Here is a 22,409-nt window from a genome sequence, read left to right on the forward strand (position 1 = left end):
AACAATGCATATGGTCAAATGGAGGACACATAACTACATTTTTGTGTACACCAAATTTTTGGTTGATTGATTGATGCTGATGTTCTGCTAGTGCTGCTAAGCCTATTACCACTCATTGAACAAACTAGAAAAGGTTCTAATAAAGACTGGGAAACTAGCAGCACGCGACGTAACAGAGGGGCCATCACCCATACCACTAAAAAATTACAAACTCATACAAAGTAACTAAACCTAAGTATCAATCCGCCCCTATCTCTTAGTGACACGACAAAGTAAGGACTAGAGACACTATAGCATTATGTTACTTAACTCTAAAATAAACTCCTACATAATCATGCTATGTAAGCGAGCTCAAATGCAAAGTTGCAAACAAGTAAGATTAGTAGCGCACAAGAGCACCTGTGTCATAACAATCACAGAAGACTTTTAAACGTAATTTACCTGTAATGTAAGCCGCAGCATTCTAGATGGTTGGAAAAAAAAGATATTTGCAATATATAACACAGAGCAGAAGAACAGACACAAAGTAGTAATAATTAAATACTTACTCACCAAGACCCGGGACTCCCACTCCTAGCAGGTCCAGCAGGTCCTGCTCCCGGTCCAGGATGTCGGACCACCGGTGCGTCAGCTGCGCCTGGATGCACCGAACCCCAGAGCAGCAGGACCCTGCCCGGCGCACCTTCCCCCACTGCTGCTGACGCTCCCGGAGCCTATACCTGGACCCAGGCCTGCCACCTGCTGCCTGGGTTGAGTGGAGGTGGCGCTGCACAAAGAAAATGAGTGCAGCCAACTCCACCTCCCCAAATAAGGCCCGTGCCTGCACCCATTGTGTGCGCCGCCTCCACTCAACCCAGGCAGCAGGTGGTAGGCCTGGGAAGGTGGTCGCGACTCTATCTGCGGCGAGCCCTACCCTTCGACATGTTTCTGGGGAGAGTGAGACGGGGTGGGAAAGAAGGTAATAACATTTAAAAAGTAAGTAAAAGTAATGAAAATAGCAGGCAAAAGAAAAAAAAGTAGCTAAAAAACACAAAAAACAAAAATATAGAAGCAGGAAAATAGTCTGAATAATAATAAGTAAAAAAGATCAAAAAAAAGTTTCAAGAAATTAAGGATTCAAAAGATAAAGGGAGGATTCAAAAGCAGGCCCCAGAACCATATCATAGAGTGAAAAACAAGATGGCCGCACCCATTGCGACCATTTGCGCAAGTTTGTGCAATATTTTCTCCCGAGCACGCAAAAAGCGGCGCGAACACCTAAAAGAATTCCCGATCAAGAAATACGGAACGCGAACGGGCACGAGATGTATCTACGTGCTAAGTAATATCCCCCACCGAACCATATAGACATTCATACTGATACACAAAAAAACCAACTAATAACCCATATACACAATCATGTAGCTACTCACCAACCTATGCAGCCACTTATACACAAAGTGAGACACTGATACAGATATTTAACTATTTAAACATTACTCGCTCATACATGTATTCACTAAGATACACTTAATAAGTCAGTTATACAATCAATTTTACAAAAAAAACCCATCTATTTAGACACTTATTAACCCATTTATTTGTCCATCGACCTTTAGATATACATATATAAACAAGCATTTACACTGCAACGGTTTCGCCTTTGCAAAAGTTAGAGCTATTGGCATTGTAAATGACAACATTTTCATTTATGATGTTGGTTTGGAAAACAGATAAATAAATGGCATTGTCATTTACAATGCCAATAGCTTAATCTCTCACAAATGCCACACACACACACACACCCACAGAGAGCCCCCACACACAGAGCCGCCAAACACACACACAGAGCCCCCCCCACACACACACCCACACAGAGCCCCCCTCACACACCCACACAGAGCCCCCCCCACACGCTGCGCTGGGGCAAGCAAGGGAGACAACTCTCGGACGCAAGTATCTTCAGAGAATAGTTACTGCTTGTGCACAAGGCGCTGAGGCAAGGAGATACACCGATGTACACTCACCTGAGAGCATCGCTAGTGTTTGCCCTTGCACTGTAATCTCAAGGCGCTGGAGCGAGGATTAGATCAGTATCAAGCCTCCTGCAAGGATTGCTAGTGACTGTCCCTTTCGCACGAACCTCAAGACGCTGGACAAGAAGATGCGACGAGACACCAGCCTCTAGAGAGGACCGCTCGTGCTTGTCCTCAGAGGGTGGTCTGAGGTCACTGGAGCAAGGCAGCCGCCTCGCAGACACAAGTTCTTGAAAGGATCAACGCTGTTTGTTTGTCCTTGCGCAGTGTCCTCAAGGCGCTGGACTCTGTCGCACGGGAAGCAGCATTCAGACAACAGACACTTGAGAGAATCGCTCGTGTCTGTCCTCTGAGAGTGTTCTCAAGGCGCTGGAGCATGGGAACTGCTCGTAGACACAGGCTCTTGAAAGGATCGATATTGCGTGTCCTTGCAGTGTCCTCAATGCGCTGAAGCACAGCACACAGCGCTCAGACACAAGCCTCCTGGGAGGATCGACACTGCTTGTTGTTTACAGTGACCTCAAGGCGCTGGAGCAAGGAGACTGCACTGAGGCACAAACCTCCCGAGTCGGACGCTAGTGCGTCTCTTCGCACAGTTTCCGCAAGAAACTGGATCAAGGGAGTCAGCACTCAGGTATAATAGTTTTGTGGGGATTTCTACTGCTCGTCCTCGCACGGTGACCCCCAGGCACGGGGGTACGGGTGACAGGACCGGAGCAAAGAAGACAGCAGCACCACACAACTCCTAAAACTGTGTCTACCTCTTGTCCTTCCACCGTGACCTCCAGGCGCTGGAGCGTGAGAGGTAGCACTAACACACACACCCCCTGACATGATCTCTACTGCTTGTTCTTGCAGGGAGACCTCGCGGCGCTGTAGCACGGTGACAACAGCGGCATGCAAGCATTTCAAGATGATTGCTACTGCTTGTCCTTGCACAGTGACCTCCAGGCGCTACAGCATGGCTGCAGTGGTCAGGTACAATATTCTTGATAGGGTCGGACCTGGTTGTTCTTGCACATTGTCTTCAAGGCGCTGGAGCGGGGAGATTGTACTAAATCACAAGCCGTCTTAGAGGATCACTACTGCTTGTCCTGGCAATGCTCAAGGCATTGAAGCATTAGAGGCATTCCTAAGACATAAGCCGCCTCAGAGAATCGCTACTGCATCTCCTTGCACAGTGACCTCAGGGCGCTACAGCATTGGGACGGGAGAGGGAAACACTCCTTTCACAATGACCTCAAGGCACTGGACTAAGGAGACTGCACTAAGACACAAGCCGCCTCAGGGGATCGCTACTGCTTGACCTTGTGCAATATCCTCGGGGGCGGGAATGGACAGCGGGAGGGGGGCGGGAACGGGCACACGAACAGCAGGTGGGGGGGGCGGGGGAAGACAGGACAGCAAGCCGTCTTAGAGGATCACTACTGCCTGTCCTGGCAATGCTCAAGGCATTGAAGCATTAGAGGCATTCCTAAGACACAAGCCGCCTCAGAGAATCGCTACTGTTTCTCCTTGCACAGTGACCTCAGGGCGCTACAGCATTGGGACGGGAGAGGGAAACACTCAAGGCGCTGGACTAAGGAGACTGCACTAAGACACAAGCCGCCTCAGGGGATCGCTACTGCTTGACCTTGTGCAATATCCTCGGGGGGGCGGGAACGGACAGCGGTCAGGGGGGCGGGAACGGACAGCGGGGGTATGATTAGGGATGGACAATGCAAGCCCAACGATAGACATGGCTCACCATACATCCACTACAATAAGCAAGCTGATTAAGTGCCTAGACACCGCCGGGTATATGTAGCGATATACACATTTTCTCTAGCATGGGTCTAGCATGGGTCACAGCATCACTTTCTTGCTTTGCCAACCTCTAGTAAAGAGTCCATAACATTAAGAGTAAATAAATAAAATCTTAACGGTAAAAAATTATTTTGTATTTCAGCAGCCACTGCAGTAGTATGTCGTAGTGCAGGCCACACGACATACAAGGCCAGTAGCTGTTCAGAGACGCTACCATACTTGGCCCGCTCATGGTGCGCTGCCATGCTGCAAACTTCTCACCCGTGCACACACCGTGGTCTGACACCTTCCCTCCCCGGCATCTGAGAGAACACTCAGGTCAGCATAAAAGTTGGTCCACACTCAAAGACACACTACTCGACCCTTAGCATGCGCAACACCATCAAAATAAAAGCGCCCTTACGTTCCCCGATGCCTTCATGATGCCTCGTCCACAGCCAGCGAGGAAAAGGAAGCGCGAGGCCCGACGTGGGAGTCAGGAGGGGGGGCGAACAAAGACACGGACAGCGGGAGGGGGGATGGACAGCGCGATACAACCATGCGGGACCATGACGATCGAAGAAATGAGGGAAAACAGCCATGAAAAGAAAAAAAAAAAGTACACGCCCAAAGTGAACACGTCTTCATGACGTGAGCAGAAAGCGAAAAATTCTCGGGAACGCCCACGAATCTGCTCCCTGAATGACGGACAGATCTCTCTTCCAATGGCTAGCCTCCATTTATGGAGCTAGCCAATGGAAGAGAGGGGCGGGATTAGGCCAACTATCTGTTCTCAAAAGATTTCGCCTTGCGCGAAACGCTGCTTGCGCAGCTTTTCGCCAGCTCGAAACCTAAAAATATTTATTTTTCAGAAAGACACACATTCACTGGATGATGTCATCAGTGATGTCATTTGAGATGTCATCAGTGATGTCATGAGTTATGTCACTGACCATGTCATCAGTGATGTAATATGTGACGTCATCAGCAGTGGATTACGGGCACGCAAGTTATAGTTAGCTGAACTAACTATAATGGGGGAATTTCAATGGTTTTGTATGACTGAAATGTCCAGCTAACTATAACATGTGTGACACCAATGGTTTTTTCAGTTAATTTCCAAAGGTTTTTTAAATGCTAATTCCTAACTATAACGTGGCTGAAACCTATGTTTTTTTCAGTGAATATATATATATATATATATTCACTGAAAAAACCATAGGTTATAGACCATATATAGTTAGGAATTAGCATTTACAAAACCTTGAAAATTCACTGAAAAAACCATAGGTTATAGACCATATATAGTTAGGAATTAGCATTTAAAAAACCTTATTTTACTCACACAAAACCATTGAAATTCCATATATAGTTAGTTGCACTAACTATATATCGCGCACCCGCAATCCACTGCTGATCATGTCACATATTACATCATTCATGACATGGTCAGTGACATCACTGATGACATCACTGATGACATCTCAAATGACATCACTGATGACATCACTGATGACAACATCCAATGACTGTATGTTTCTGTAAAGTTAAAATATGTCTTACATATTGAAGAATGAGTGGATGTATAAGTGTCTGGATGAAGGATTTAGTAGGTGCATGACTGACTGTATGAGTGAGTGATTAAATGTGTCTCACTGAGTGCATGGGTTAGTGACTAAACTGTCTTAATTTGTGCATCATTATGCCTGTTGTTCTGTAAACTGCTGCATGTGTTGATCAGTAGCTATATGAGTAACTATATGGGTTATTGATTGGTTGCTCAAGTATTTGAATGGGAGACTGAGTGTGTGTGTGGGTGGCTGGGAGGTGTATGACTCTGTGCATAGATGTGTGAGCAGTTGATTCACTAGATGTATGGGTTCAAAAGTGCATGTGGAAACAGCTGTATGGGCGGTTGACTGTGTGCATGAGTGTATTGGTGAGTGAATGGATATCTTAGTGCTACATGTCAAAGTAAGTACATATGTAAAACACAGTACATGTGAGAGTTGATATATATAAATAAGTGTGCATAAGAGCCAGTGAATGTGTGAGTGGCTGTATGGATGATTGTGAACTTGTATCAGGGATTGTAAAAGAGAGTAAATATGTGTTAGTATATGTTTGAATAAGTAAGGTGTGTATAACTGTATAGTTGAGGAAATAGAGGTGTGATTGATTCTTGATAACTGTATAGATTAGAAAATGGAAGTGTGATTGATTCTTTGCATGACTGACTAGGTGTGTAAGTAACTCCATGGATGAGTGACAGTCTGTGAGTGTCTGTTTACACTGAGTCTAAGGTTATATTAGAGTCTGAAGAGGTTCATCGTATTATCACATGAATGATGTCATCAGTGATGTGATCAGTAATGTCAAATGAGATGTCATCAGTGATGTCATCAGTGATGTCATTTGAGATGTCATCAGTGATGTCATCAGTGATGTCACTGACCATGTCATGAATGATGTAATATGTGACATGATCAGCAGTGGATTGCGGGTGCGCGATATATAGTTAGTGCAACTAACTATATATGGAATTTCAATGGTTTTGTGTGAGTAAAATAAGGTTTTGTAAATGCTAATTCCTAACTATATATGGTCTATAACCCATGTTTTTTTCAGTGAATTTTCAAGGTTTTGTAAATGCTAATTCCTAACTATATATGGTCTATAACCTATGGTTTTTTCAGTGAATTTCAATGGTTTTTTAAAAGCTAATATCTATAGCTGTAAAATGTATTCTTCTTAAATCCAAAAATATATTTTATATGTTTATTAATAATTTTTTTTTTATTATTATGTTTTGGTTCGCTCCCGGTTCGCGAACCGGGTAGCTTCCCGTTAGCTCAATTTGGTGCCGCGACCCGGTACGCGAACTGGTAAACGTTCCGTTTGCGCAACTGCCGCGTTAGAAAACAACATCATGACGCGTCGCGTCAGCGTGACGTATCGCGTTGTCGCGTGAAACGTCATATGACGCGCCGCGTTAGCGTACCCGGAAGTGAACCGGTACGCGAACGAGGAGCGAAGCGCAGCTTCCCGGAAGCGATCCGGGACGCGGCCCAAAGCGCGTAACGTAAACACAACAGGTCATGTGACTTGTTAATAACACTTTTCATTGGTTCATTTCACTTTTGGTTTCCTAATGATGTAAGACTAGGTCATGTGACCTAAAAGTAACACTTTTCATTGGTTTAGAACTATTGTTTTTCCCAAATGATGAAAACCCCTCCTTCTTTCCTCACTCTGACTTTCATCTTTGTGAGAGAAAGACCCTTTGTGATCACTGAGCAATGGCTTCATTAGTAGCTTCAGCTGGTTCTTCCCCACCACCTCCACCACATCCAAGGAAGAGAGGACCACCTGCTGAAGTTATCATTCAGCAAGAAGAGGAAGAAGAGGAAGAAGAGGAAGAGCAAGAAGAGAGGTATTTTTTACGTGAGGAGCCCAGGAGGTCTCATGTGAAAGAAAATTATATTTGGCAATTTTTTACATATCCCTAGGGCCAAAAAAAAGTCAATGCACGGTACGTAACTTGCCTTATATGTAAAGATAGACTATCCAGAGGGACCGAGAAGAAGTACAGTTACGGAAATTACACAATGCATCGCCATATGAGTAGGTGGCATCCTATCAACTACAGTGCTGCGCAGTTACGTGACGAGCAAGATAATCCCCCTTCTATGGGAAGAAGATCAGTTGTACAGGAAGTGACGGGACCAGAGGCGAGGGAGATGGTCCCAAATATACAAATGAGGTTCGGGGAAGTGAAACAAGTGTGTGTGCGTTGTAACCAATTCATTTGCTACAGAGAAAGTAGCATCACTCTGATCAACAGAGCTATCGACAATCATGATTGTCCGAAACACCCCAGAGAATAAATTCTTTTTTTTTTGTTGCTCCTGTTGAGCACTTTACAATGAATCGTTTTTGTTTCCTCCCCCCCAAAAAAAACCAAAAAAAATATAAAACCGTTCAGAAAATACAAAAAAAGTAAAAAAATGTTCAGAAAAATAATTAAAAAAATATAAATCAACAAAAACAATAAAAAAAAAGTTCTTTTCAGAACTACCTCCCCGTTATAAAAAAATTGGTAGAATATTTGGAACTCTGCCAACCTCTATTTCTCTTAGTTCGCTTCCCGGTTCGCTCTCCGGTACGCGAACCGGGAGCGAACCCAAAAATTTAAAAAAAAAAAAGAAGAGTAAGTATAAGGGAAGGAAACAGACAGTTATGTTAAAAGAAAGACAGCTATAGGGAGTAAAGTAGAGATACTGTTTAATAGATCTATTTACTGAAGAAAAGATTTAAGAGGGTATAATTGTGAAAAACAAAATAGATAAAGAAGTGAGGAAAAAAAAGGAGAGTAGAAGAATAACAAACAAGAGTTTCTTAGAGAATGTGACTGAATGATCAAATTAAGATTAAAACATTGGAATAACAGAGAGAAGAAGTAACAGAAAAAGAATGATTGAAACACCAAAGATATCTAAATAACATAGGGGCATATTATCAACATAGGCGATAAAAATTTCACTGCCTTTATTGGCAGAAATCTGCCGCTAAAGCCGCTTTTGCGGCAGAAAACTGCCGCTAAAGCCGCTTTTGCAGCAGTTTTCTGCCGATAAAAGCAGTGATAATTTAATTGGCTGTGTTGATAATATGCCCCTTACTGTGCTTCAACTACACAGAGAAAGCATAATGAACAAGTAGTGAAAGAGTGATCAGTCAGAGACAGTGAGAGTAATAGAGACGGAGTTAGTGAACAAGAGTGAGGAACTATGAGAAAAAAGGGACTGAGAAAAAGAGTGGAAGGAGTAGAGTAAGTAAGTAATAGAGAAAGGAATGAGGGAAGTAGCAAAGGCAGGAAAGTGAAGGTTAAAGAAATGAAGCAGTGAAACTAATAGAAGTTAAATGTGATAGGAATGTAACGAAAAGAGTACAAAACATTTACCTTATAATTGTCGTTAACTTAGTCACTTGTTATTTTTTTACTTTCAATCTGTGAAAGAGATAACAAACATTTGAAAAATATTAAAACATGTATTTAAAAATTAGAAAAGACAAGGGAAAAGATTGAAGGACAAACAGTTTTTCAACAACTTTGACACTTACAGAAGCTTCTGCTTCTCCAGGCCCCCTAGATCAGTCCTAAAGATATACATTTTAAACTAACAGTATCTTGATGCAGATGAAGTGAGGCCTATCTTGGAACATTGTGCATCTTTTGCACTGCTGTTGTCTCACAAAAGTGACGCAATGGCAGCGCAAAAGAGGTGCACAATCATCATAAAACTGTTCCTAACATTTTAAATGATTTTTTCAGGATGGCAATAAGGTGTGTCCTATCCAGACGTTTGTTTCAGGTGAGGCCTACTCAGGGTTGCAGATCAAATTTAGGCTTGTTCAAGAGTACAGAGGAGATAATACATGTGCAGGCCAACCAATAAAGTTCAGACTTCCTCTGTTTCCCTGGACAGGCCTAAACTTCATCTGCACAATGTGATTCGTAATGTTAGGAAACACATGTAATGTATTTCAAAAACGTGCAATTTCTTTTGCTCATTTCACAATCACATCACTTGTGTTTCCTTTGGTTAGGTATCTCATTGTGCAGATGTAGTCCAGCATATGACAGAGTACGCAGAAGTGCAGCACTGCATGCAACAACTTTGACACTTACTGAAGCCTCAGCTTCTCCATGCCTCCTACACAGTTCTAAATGTACATCATAAATACAAACAGTACAGAATTAATTATACATGTTAAATGGTTTATTTTTGCTGTTGTCAGAATGTATCAAATTTCACTAAAAACAGTGACTTGAAGGTATTCATCATATAACAGCGGGAAAAAAAAACACAATCAAAATGATTGTGTTTAAAAAACCCATATAACATAACCAATCAGAAATCAGAACTCCTCAAAAGTAACTTACTTTCCATGACGTCGAAGGATGTCCTATGAACAGCTTACACTCGCTTGTGCTGTTTTTATTTTCAGCCCGCCACTTTCTGAAAGAAAAGCTCCATCGTTTTGACAAATATGTTACATACAATAAATGACTTCTCGCTCTCTACCACACGTTTCCACAAGGCCAAATCATGTAAGAGCCATTTATAACTCTTGGAATTCTTGTAAGCAAATCCCGTCATTTTGTATTTCCGCAACTTTCAGAAAGAAAAAGTTCAAGATCACTTTCACAATCCTGGACTAGTAATATCTTACCCTTCTTGCTCACTCATGTTCTACATTTCCTATGACACTGATAGTGCCTATTATGAAGCAGACTTACACTACCTCTATGACTACTACAATTATTTAATTCTCTACATCACTTTTAATCACAAAGCAATATAAAACAGTAGATAAAATTATATCAACCCCTAGAATCATTATACACCAGTTACCTACCCTAAATTCTCTTTTCTGAAAACAGAAAGTAAGAATATTTTTAAGTAAAAAGGCAACATTGTATCGTAGTCAAATGAAAATAATTTCTGAAACACCAGCTTTTTTTACATTTCAAGCTGTGTAATAAGCGGATCTATCAAATGACCATCATGCCATATAATAGCTGCAGTTACAAATGTTCTTCCTAAAATCAATGACTGTGTAGCCACAACATTTGTAATTAAAGTTGAAGACTTACTTTCATCAGATTTATATAATTGGATTTTTAAAATGACATTATAATCAAAAGTTTGGACCAATAATCTAGACAGCATTGCAGACTTACATTCCCTCTACTCCATGTTTTGATTTGCTGCTTGAATTAGCTTATAAAAAGAAACAGTTTTTCTGAACTCATTCAAAGTACAGTTATTTTTCCATGACGTCAAGTGTTATGGTAAGAAGACCGTTTGCTTTGGGAAATACTCTGTTGTCCTTCAACTAATCTGTGCCCACCACTTTCTGTAAGAAAATCTTCTATTTTTCCAGGAACTATTGTCTCTGTACTACACTTATCCTTAAGGCCAAATCGTGTAGGAGCCATTAGAACCTCTTGAAATTCCTCAGAGCACATCCCTAGATTCTTTCCCTAAAATTTTGGTTTTAAAAACACCAGGTAAGAATTTTTAAGGTCATACGGCAATTTTTTTTTGAAAGTTAAAACAGAATCGTTGCAGAATGACCAGCCGTTTCTAGACTTTAAATAAGCTGTGTAATGTCCTGATGTTATTGAAGGACCATTATGATATATAATTGCTGCAGTCCTTCCTGATATTGACAACTGCGAAGCTACAAATTTTTTAATTAAAGTTGTCAATTTTGTTTCATCAGGCATACATCGTTGGAACATTAAAATGACATACTGGCCATATGTTCGTATAAATAATGTTGACATCATTTCAGATTTACATTGGCTACACTCCATGTTGTGATCAGCTGCTTTTACTAGCTTATTAAAAGACACTGATTTACTGTCTGGCAAAGTTAAATATATAAATCTTTCTGAGTCTACACTAGTAGTACTTGATACCCTACAGTTCTCGCAGTCATGCTGCCATTGATAAGAAAGCCCAAACAGGTGATCTACATCTACACCTTCAGCATGCAATACATCAAGCATATACATTAAAAACTCCTGACAATCTTGCTGAATATTTTGAGAGAATTGTGTTTGACCTGAACATCTGTCTAACAGATTTCGAATTTCAGACACACTTTCTATTTTTGTTCTATCAGTGCTACATTTCTCTAACACAGAATTCAACAAACTGCAAAATCTGTGATCCGAATTGACCACAATCTCTTCTTTTACATTTTCTAGAGAAAACAAAACATTAACCACTACATTAGCATAGCAGTTGACACCAGAACTGTTTTCAAATTGAAAACCAACAACATCTTCAACAGAATCCTTTTTCTTTCTGCTTATAATTTCAGGTTCATCAACTTTTCGTCCTTTTGCTACAACCTCCCTAGTATTGGTCACATTTCTTCGTTTCCGGCCTACCACACGTTTCTCAAACAAAGGATATTGGGGCAAATGTGGCGCATACTCTCTTCTTAACCTATTGTATTCCTTAACACAATCTATATCCGCACAAATGTTTGTGACATCACACTCAATCAAGTACAATCCCGATAAAGTTCTAACTCGTGACAATGCCACATATGCCATACCCTCCTTGAACACAGAACTGCCAATATTCACCAATGCACTGTCTACACTTAAACCTTGTGATTTATGGATTGTCACCGCATATGCCAAGCAAACAGGAAACTGCTTACGGCGAACATATAAGTCTTTTACAAGCAAAAATCTAGCAGAACAACGACCAATTAGCTGTACTTCCTCAATGCCATCAAATTTAATTTTTAAAAATTCAATTTCATCCCTATTTCCGTATTTCACAAAATCAACAACATTACCCATTGATCCATTTACCAGACCTCTTTCAACATGTAAATTCCTTCTTAAAATTATACGGCAATTTAAGCACGCATTCAGAGTCTTTTCAAAACCCGCAGTTTTAGATATAGTCTTCTCTAATGAATCCAATTTTGTTTTCAAATTCTCAGACAAAATAATTGTTGATCCCATATGCTCTACTCTGTCAATAGCTTCCAGTTTCACAATCTCTTGGTTTTCTAAATGCAACATTTTGTTGTTGAAGATGGCACATTCTGCAAGAGTTGGCATCAAACATATTCCAGATTTCTTTTCAGTAATTTTCTGAAAAATATTCTCAGGCACAACGTCTTGTTCTGGATATAAATTTGACAGTAATCGTGCATGTAAAGCTTGTTTCCCATGCTCGGTCACTTTTCCAATTCTAACATCTTGTAGAATATTCTTGTAAACTTCATCCTTCGCCTGACACATATTTTCATGCAGTTCAGCATAATTGAAGTTTAACCATATTTTGACGTTGCCAATGCTCCCTAGGCACTTCCTGGTATCTTCATGCGTGAGCATTTTGAACACAGGTTGTCCTTTCACTGGTGTCAGCTGCAGAAGATCTCCGAAAACAATGATGTGTTTGCCACCAAATAACACATCATACTCTGTTTTAAGAACTTCTTGCATTCTCAAATGCACAAAGGCAAGCATGACATTGGAAACCATGCTTACTTCGTCAATGATAAGAAGTTTCATTTTCCTCAAGACTCTTGAAACTTCACAACAAGCATCTCCAGATAACTTGTGGTATTGTAATTTGTTATCATGCTCCACTGGCAGCATCAGTAGACGATGCAAAGTAATACCTTTAATGTTATGTGCTGCCAGTCCAGTTGGAGCGGTGACAACACAAGACAGCGATGACTCAGTCCTTTCCTTCAAATAACATGAGATTGCTTTAATGAGGAAACTCTTTCCAGTTCCCGCTTCTCCACTCACGTACAGTCGGACAGGCTTCAATGACGTACACGAGCACTCTTTCTTCTCATGACTTAATCCGTGATCAATTTGCTTGGTAACTTCGTCATATATTTTCCTCTGCTCAACGTTGAGTTGTCTTTCCAAGTCTACTAAGTTAACCGCATCCTCCTGAGCATGTGCCATGGCTCTTTCCACTTCATTCATGGCAGTGGCAGCTTCATTTTCAATAACAGGGCCTCCTAGTGGATCCTGACTCAATGAAACTGAACTCTGACTGTCCTGAGAACTGTCTCTGGCAATCTCGGCTGCAATCGTTGCTTCCTGCTCGATTTCCGCATTCAACATTTCTACATATTTGGGAAAAGCAGGACATTCTATGGTCTCCTTGGCGGCAGTGAAAGAGTCTTCGTAACAGAGGAAATCTCCAAGCAGTTCCTCTTCTGCACGCCAAGGCTTGAAAAGTTTCAAAAGTGCTAAATAGAAAAACTCCTTTTTTTCAGGAGATTCGCCACTCAATTTTCGATGGTTTACCAAGTGGCATTTTCTTTGCTTGACCAGACATCCCTCACTTCCAATTACAGCATACACTCCTTTATCAATATCTTCTTTGATGTTCCTCTTGAATATATAATTTTGTAGAACCTCATACAGACAAACATTCTCGAGGTGACTGCTTCGATTTGGATAATATGTATCCAACATGTTGGTCTTCAAAATGACGGTACTGTTTGGCTCCTTTTCCGCCAAATACTCAATTTCCCGCACAGGTTTCAGAACTCGATTACGCGTTGCAGCAAGACCAAGACTCGCCCAAACGATACTCCTAGATTTGGCATAGAGACTTGCTGAAGACAAGCGGGCAGAACATTCGTAAGCTCCGATTTCTCGATGCGACAACATCTTCAGACTGAAACTGTACAACTTCTTACTGAGGCTCTTTTCATGGGAAATGTCCTCCCACATATCCTTCAATTCTGTCTTTTCTTTTTTGGTGATGTAAGATGTCACATACCGAGCCACAGCCATACAGTTATCAGCCACAAACTGTATATCCATGTTAGCATTCCACATGGACAAAATCACTGGGTTGTAGTCGTTGATGTACTTGGACTCTTCGTTCCTCTTCAAATTGTATGTGTTTTTAGGTGATTTCTTCATCACATTATGTCGCAGCGAAGACATCAAACTGTTTACTCTTCCTTTAGAAATCACCGGTCGTGGAAAGCCAAAACGACATTTGGTGTAGAACTTGTCCTTGTTTCTGAATTTACAACGACAGTACTTTCCACAACGATGGCTTTGGAAACGTAGAACTTTTTCTCTTAGACTTTTCTTCTCCTTTGCGTTTGGAACAGCACACGTAGAATACTGTTGTATGAAACTCATCACTGAGTCTTCTGGATCTGTTCCAAATGTAGGTGCATCCTTGATCCACAGCAGCATATGTATATGAGGAGCACCTCTTGCTTGGTACTCCTTTCTCCAGAAGAAATCCAACATCTCTCCAAGAGGTGGATTCTTCTTATTCATGATGAAAGACATCATAGCTTCAAATCTATGATTGAAGTACCTGCATACATTGACTGGATCCAAAGAGCACAGTTCTCCGGGTGTCTTGAATTCGATGTTTTCGATGTTTCCATTTGCGTCTCGTAGAAATTCAAGTAAGTCTTCCCAGCCATACTCGGCACAGCTCAGAGTGAGAAACCATGTGGGAGTTCCTAAGTTCCTCAGCATACATTTTAAATCACCATGACGACGGTACCAGTACTCATTAGTACCACGCTGATACGCCATGAGATTAATCAGGTGAGAATCCAAAATACTGTCCTGGACATTGACTTTATCCATAAAGTCACTTGCCGAGATGTTTTGCATCTGTGTACCACTTTTCAAGATGTGGTTCACTGCATATGACAGTCCAGACAGATCGCTTTCAAACAGGAGATGAAACAAATAGGGAATACATTGTCGAAACCTAGCATCTTCTACATACAATCGTAAAGTCCGGTATTCAGAAGCAGGAATTTGATGAGGTCGCTCATCATATCTTCCTCCTTCACCTCTTGGAAATAGCTGTGGGAAACACCGAGCTTCCAAACTTTCCTCCCAGACACTAATGGGACTCCCTTTGGCTTGTTTCATTTGAAACAACTCAATAGCATTTCCCATGACTTCCTTGGAATGCAAAGGATGAACACTATAATTTTCATATATTTCTTCACTTTTAGAGGGTTCTACTTTCTCAATTTGACCAGCACACAAATCGCTATCCTCTTCCTCACTTACTTCCTCTTCTGCAACATATACATTCTTATAGTACTTATTATTTTTTTTCAAATACAATGTTGCCTTTTTGACTTTCCTAACATCCACTAAATCTTGCCATATTTTCTTATTCTTTGTCGGAACCCCATTAACTAAGATAACCAGAGGTTCCTCTTCCACTTTTTCTACTCCAATTGTGTTAATGTTTTTCTTCAAATCTAGAGGCAAATAAACAACTCTTCCCTTTAATCCTCTCTGTAAATCTGATGGAGGCAATTTCCCTGTCTTTGGCTCCATTCTTGCAATAGCCTGAAAGGGATGGATCCTTTGAATCAAAATAGATTCATAAGTATTTAAATCCTTCAATTCAGAAGGAATCTCAACCAATTCCAGATTATTATGAACCGCTCTAGCAGGCATCTGGTTTTGATTTAATTTATTACTACAATAAGTACACACACGTTGATCCAATCCCAAATCAAAACAATTTTCTACCATCAAGTATGTAGCGAAATCCTTCCATTCACTATTATTTTCCCTTTCACTTTTTGCATATAAATCCACTAAATTAGTCTGATTCTCATAATAAGTGCGTCAACAACACACACAAGTGAAACTAGGCCTCTCACTTGATTTCACCTGAAACGTGGCAATTTCCTTCTGAAAATTATCCGTACTGGAAACCTGTACACTATCTTCCACATTACCCTCTTCTTCTGGGTCAATTTCAACATTCTCCTCTTTACTTCCAAAGTAACAAAACTCAATTTCTTCACACATATTCTTCACATCTATTTCAGAACCATGCAAAAGAGCAGCGCATAATTGTTTAAGCATAACTGCTGGACTCTTAGCATAATACAACATTCTAACTAATTTCCTCACTTTATTATGATGCACTGCTAGCATCCTGAAATGATGAAAAACACTCTGGCATACTCTCCTGGAAAGACAAGCCAGTGAATGACCATGCAAACCTGTCACTTCTCTCACTCTAATTCTTGCAACAACTTCATTTTCTGCTTCAAACTTTTCTTATTAAATGTCCGTACAAAATCACAAAGCAAATTGATAGAATCCTGTCGCACACTGCAAATACTACTACACTTCCAGGTGTACACAGGTCCCTTAGGACGTCTTCCTAAAACCTCATTACCTAACACATCCTCTGCCTCTGTTGTCACAAGTTTTTCTTTTTCAACTGGACAACCATCTTTCACCTCATAAGCTCGACCGCTGGTGTCAACTGCATGCACCAAATCATTATCCTGGAAATAACTCTCCTCATTGAAAAATGCCTCACAACTTGAACTATGCATCCATTCTCCGGAAAAAACTTCACAAAAATTACTACGATTAACTGTTCTCTTCCATCTACTATTTCTTTTGAAATCATAAATTGCCTTGTTTAGCTTCCTAATTCTATTGATTATCAAAATAAATAACTTTCGTTTAATTTCAAACGCCTGATCAATAACTTTCTCAACTTTTTTTTTTCTCTTATAAAAAACCACTTTCTGTTGACCTTTCTTAATATTTTTAAGCAAATTGCCAATTATCCTGTTGCGGAACATTCGTTTACGAATGTCCCTAAACTGTTGTTTCCTTCTACTATCATGCACAGAGTTATCTCTTGCTCTAGCAGTAACATTTTTGATTGGCCTTTCCTTTCCGTTTAAATTGCTTCTCTTTTCTGGACAAAAACATTTTCTGTAGTACTACTTTTTTTTCTAGAAATGTTTCTTAGGAATGTTTTCGTGGTCTTACCCGGTGCTTTCTTGGTGAGTTGACGATTTTCTATTGTAGAGGACTGCTGCATTATTTCATGGACCTGCTGTCTTTGACGTTTTGCAGCCTTTTTAATTCTATCTTTGGTTGGCATTCTCAAATTTTGAAATGATCTGCAGTTGAATCTGTGGTAAAATATAATAAAAAATGTTATTAACCACTATTACCAAACAGTAAATCAATAACAGTCATCAAAAACTTAACACACTACTTGACATTTTTACATAGAATATTTTTTAGTGCTTTGGCAAATTTAGAATACACAAATAACAAAAAAGAAATGGAATTCTTCTTCATTTTACCTGTGCTGTTTTTTATGTGAATCTGATCTAATTTAATGAGCATATTTTAATATTTTATTGAAGACACTACACATAACCTGTTTTTGAAGGTGTGTTTAATTTAAAATTAAACAGTTTACATTTTTACTTTTAATTTCTTCTAACTTTTAAAAATAAATGTTTATAGTTCCATAGGCTCAAGCAGGTCAGCTTCCCAACCTATGTCATACAATTCTGACAAATCAGCATCCTCATCATAGTCTTCTTCATCCTCAGGATTTAAATCATCTAAGGGATCCACTTCCACTGACGTTTCAATCACAAGTTCAACGATAAGATCAAGATCAACTGATTCCTCATTATCACTCATGCTTGATGTTGTTGTTATCTTTAAAAAAAGAGAACAACAATGAGATGTTGCAGAGTAAGGCACAAATGTCAGAGACTATAATAGTAAAATTGTTTAACAAGAGTAACATTTTGCAGCTATTATTTAGCCATGTCCACCGACTCTTTTTACCCTGCTCATACTTAAATGTAAAGGGGCAGATTTATGTTAACTGGCGCATCCCCGGGGATGCACCAGTTAACGTGCACCGCTGCTCTGCCACCCATGGTGTGCCGCATTTACAATGTGGAGCACCATTGAGTAAAAACAGCACAGATGCGTCATGCATCTGTGCCGCAAAAGCAGCACATTGCACGAATCACATCGTAAACACGACATGTCTACTGCAATGCACAGGAGGAAGCCACACATTGCATGGTGCTTCACTCCTTATGCCTGTTTCAAACAGGCGTAAGGATTTGATTCAGCAATGCTATAAATCTGACTCAGTGAAATCTTCTAAATTTCACTGTGTTAGTTTTACAGGGCTTTCATGCAAATGAATGCCCACCCTGCAACAAAACACATATATGAAACCTGACGCAACTTTCCTGTGGCACAGGACTTTACAGCATAACACATCTGCCTAGATGCTTCAAGTTGTAAATATGTCACCACATAGCAAATCTTTTGCACCGCCGCTGCGTCACAACAGTGACGCACAGTGACGCAAAAGAGGCATACACCTATCATAAATCTGTCCCTAACATTTTAAATGATTGATTCAGGATGACGATAAGGTGTGGCCTATCCAGAGGTTTGTTTAAGGTGAGGCCTACTCAGGGTTGCAGATGAAATTTACGCTTGTTGAAGAGTACAGAGGAGATAATACATGTGAAGGCCTACCAATGAAGTAAGTTATGTCCACTTCACTCTTCAAGAAAGGCCAGACCTCTTCTGTGTCTGTGGACAGACCTAAACCTCATCTACACAATGTCATTTGTAAACTTAGGAAACACATGTGATGTAATTGAAAAATATGTAGTTTCTTTTCCTCATTTCACAATCACATCACCTGTGTTTCCTTTGCTTAGGTATCTCATAGTGCAGATGGACTCTAGCATATCAAAGAGTACACATAAGTTGAGCAGTGTATACAACAATTTTCACATTTACAGAAGATTCAGCTTCTTATCTTGTTGGAGATGAAATGAGGCCTGTCTTGCAAAATGGTGCATGTTTGGATCACTGCTGCATCAATTTCATGTGGCACGGGACTTTACAGCATGACACATCTGCCTAGATGCATCAAGTTGTAAATATGTCACCACATAGGAAATCTTTTGCACCACCGCTGCGTCACAAAAGTGACGCACAGCGGCGCAAAAGAGTCACACACCTATCATAAATCTGTCCCTAACATTTTAAATGATTGATTCAGGATGACGATAAGGTGTGGCCTATCCAGAGGTTTGTTTGAGGTGAGGCCTACTCAGGGTTGCAGATGAGATTTACACTTGTTGAAGAGTACAGAGGAGATAATACATGTGAAGACCTACCAATGAAGTAAGTCATATCCACTTCACTCTTGAACAAAGGCCATACCTCTTCTGTGTCCGTGGACAGACCTAAACCTCATCTGTACAATGTCATTTGTAAATTTTGGAAACACAGGTGATGTAATTGAAAAATATGGAGTTTCTTTTCCTCATTTCACAATCACATCACCTGGGTTTCCTTTGCTTTGGTATCTCATAGTGCAGATGGACTCTACCATATCAAAGAGTACACATAAGTTGAGCAGTGTATACAACAATTTTGACATTTACAGAAGATTTAGCTTCTTATCTTGTTGGAAATGAAATGTGGCCTGTCTTGCAACATGGTGCATCTTCTGCATCACTGCTGCATCGGTTTCATGTGGCATGGGACTTTACAGCATGAAACATGTACCTTGATGCATCAATTTTTAAATATGTCGCCACATAGCAAATCTTTTGCCCCACCGCTGCGTCACAAAAGTGACGCACAGTGACGCAAAAGAGTCATACACCTATCATAAATCTTTCCCTAACATGTTAAATCATTAATTCAGTATGACATTAAGGTGTGACCTATCCAGAGGTTTGTTTAATGTGAGGCCTACTCAGGGTTGCAGATTAAATTTACGCTTCTTCAAGAGTACAGAGGAGATAATACATGTGAAGACCTACCAATGAAGTAAATCATGTCCACTTCACTCTTGAACAAAGGACAGACCTTTTCTGTGTCCGTGGACAGACCTAAACCTCATCTGCACAATGTCATTCGTAAACTTAGGAAACACATGTGATGTAATTGAAAAATATGTCGTTTCTTTTCCTCATTTCACAATCACATCACCTGTGTTTCCTTTGCTTAGGTATCTCATAGTGCAGATGGACTCTAGCATACCAAGAGTACACATAAGTTGAGCAGTGTATACAACAATTTTCACATTTACAGAAGATTCAGCTTCTTATCTTGTTGGAGATGAAATGAGGCCTGTCTTGCAACATGGTGCATGTTTGGATCACTGCTGCATCGGTTTCATGTGGCACGGGACTTTACAGCATGACACATCTGCCTAGATGCATCAAGTTGTAAATATGTCACCACATAGGAAATCTTTTGCACCACCGCTGCGTCACAAAAGTGACGCACAGTGGCGCAAAAAAGTCACACACCTATCATAAATCTGTCCCTAATATTTTAAATGATTGATTCAGGATGACCATAAGGTGTGGCCTATCCAGAGGTTTGTTTGAGGTGAGGCCTACTCAGGGTTGCAGATGAGATTTACACTTGTTGAAGAGTACAGAGGAGATAATACATGTGAAGACCTACCAATGAAGTAAGTCATATCCACTTCACTCTTGAACAAAGGCCATACCTCTTCTGTGTCCGTGGACAGACCTAAACCTCATCTGCACAATGTCATTTGTAAATTTTGGAAACACAGGTGATGTAATTGAAAAATATGGAGTTTCTTTTCCTCATTTCACAATCACATAACCTGTTTTTCCTTTGCTTAGGTATCTCATAGTGCAGATGGACTCTAGCATATCAAAGAGTACACATAAGTTGAGCACTGTATACAACAATTTTGACATTTACAGAAGATTCAGCATCTTATCTTGTTGGAAATGAAATGAGGCCTGTCTTGCAACATGGTGCATCTTTTGCATCACTGCTGCATCGGTTTCATGTGGCACGGGACTTTACAGCATGACACATCTGCCTAGATGCATCAAGTTGTACATATGTCACCACATAGGAAATCTTTTGCACCACCGCTGCGTCACAAAAGTGACGCACAGTGGCGCAAAAGAGTCACACACCTATCATAAATCTGTCCCTAACATTTTAAATGATTGATTCAGGATGACGATAATGTGTGACCTATCCAGAGGTTTGTTTGAGGTGAGGCCTACTCAGGGTTGCAGATGAGATTTACACTTGTTGATGAGTATAGAGCAGATAATACATGTGCAGGCCTACCAATGAAGTAAGTCATATCCACTTCACTCTTGAACAAAGGCAAGACCTTTTCTGTGTCCGTGGACAGACCTAAACCTCATCTGCACAATCTCATTCGGAAACTTAGGAAACACAGGTGATGTATTTGAAAAATGTGGAGTTTCTTTTCCTCATTTCACAATCACATCACCTATGTTTCCTTTGCTTAGGTATCTCATAGTGCAGATGGAGTCTAGCATATCAAAGAGTACACATAAGTTGAGCAGTGTATACAACAATTTTGACATTTACAGAAGATTTAGCTTCTTATCTTGTTGGAAATGAAATGAGGCCTGTCTTGCAACATGGTGCATCTTCTGCATCACTGCTGCATCGGTTTCATGTGGCATGGGACTTTACAGCATGACACATGTACCTTGATGCATCAATTTTTAAATATGTCGCCACATAGCAAATCTTTTGCCCCACCGCTGCGTCACAAAAGTGACGCACAGTGACGCAAAAGAGTCATACACCTATCATAAATCTTTCCCTAACATGTTAAATGATTAATTCAGTATGACATTAAGGTGTGACCTATCCAGAGGTTTGTTTAATGTGAGGCCTACTCAGGGTTGCAGATTAAATTTACGCTTCTTCAAGAGTACAGAGGAGATAATACATGTGAAGACCTACCAATGAAGTAAATCATGTCCACTTCACTCTTGAACAAAGGCCAGATCTTTTCTGTTTCCGTGGACAGACCTAAACCTCATCTGCACAATGTCATTCGTAAACTTAGGAAACACATGTGATGTAATTGAAAAATATGTAGTTTCTTTTCCTCATTTCACAATCACATCACCTGTGTTTCCTTTGCTTAGGTTTCTCATAGTGCAGATGGACTCTAGCATATCAAAGAGTACACATAAGTTGAGCAGTGTATACAACAATTTTCACATTTACAGAAGATTCAGCTTCTTATCTTGTTGGAGATGAAATGAGGCCTGTCTTGCAACATGGTGCATGTTTGGATCACTGCTGCATCGGTTTCATGTGGCACGGGACTTTACAGCATGACACATCTGCCTAGATGCATCAAGTTGTAAATATGTCACCACATAGGAAAT

Source organism: Lissotriton helveticus, chromosome 7 (genome assembly GCF_964261635.1).
Source record: "Lissotriton helveticus chromosome 7, aLisHel1.1, whole genome shotgun sequence".
Classification (NCBI taxonomy): Eukaryota; Metazoa; Chordata; class Amphibia; order Caudata; family Salamandridae; genus Lissotriton; species Lissotriton helveticus.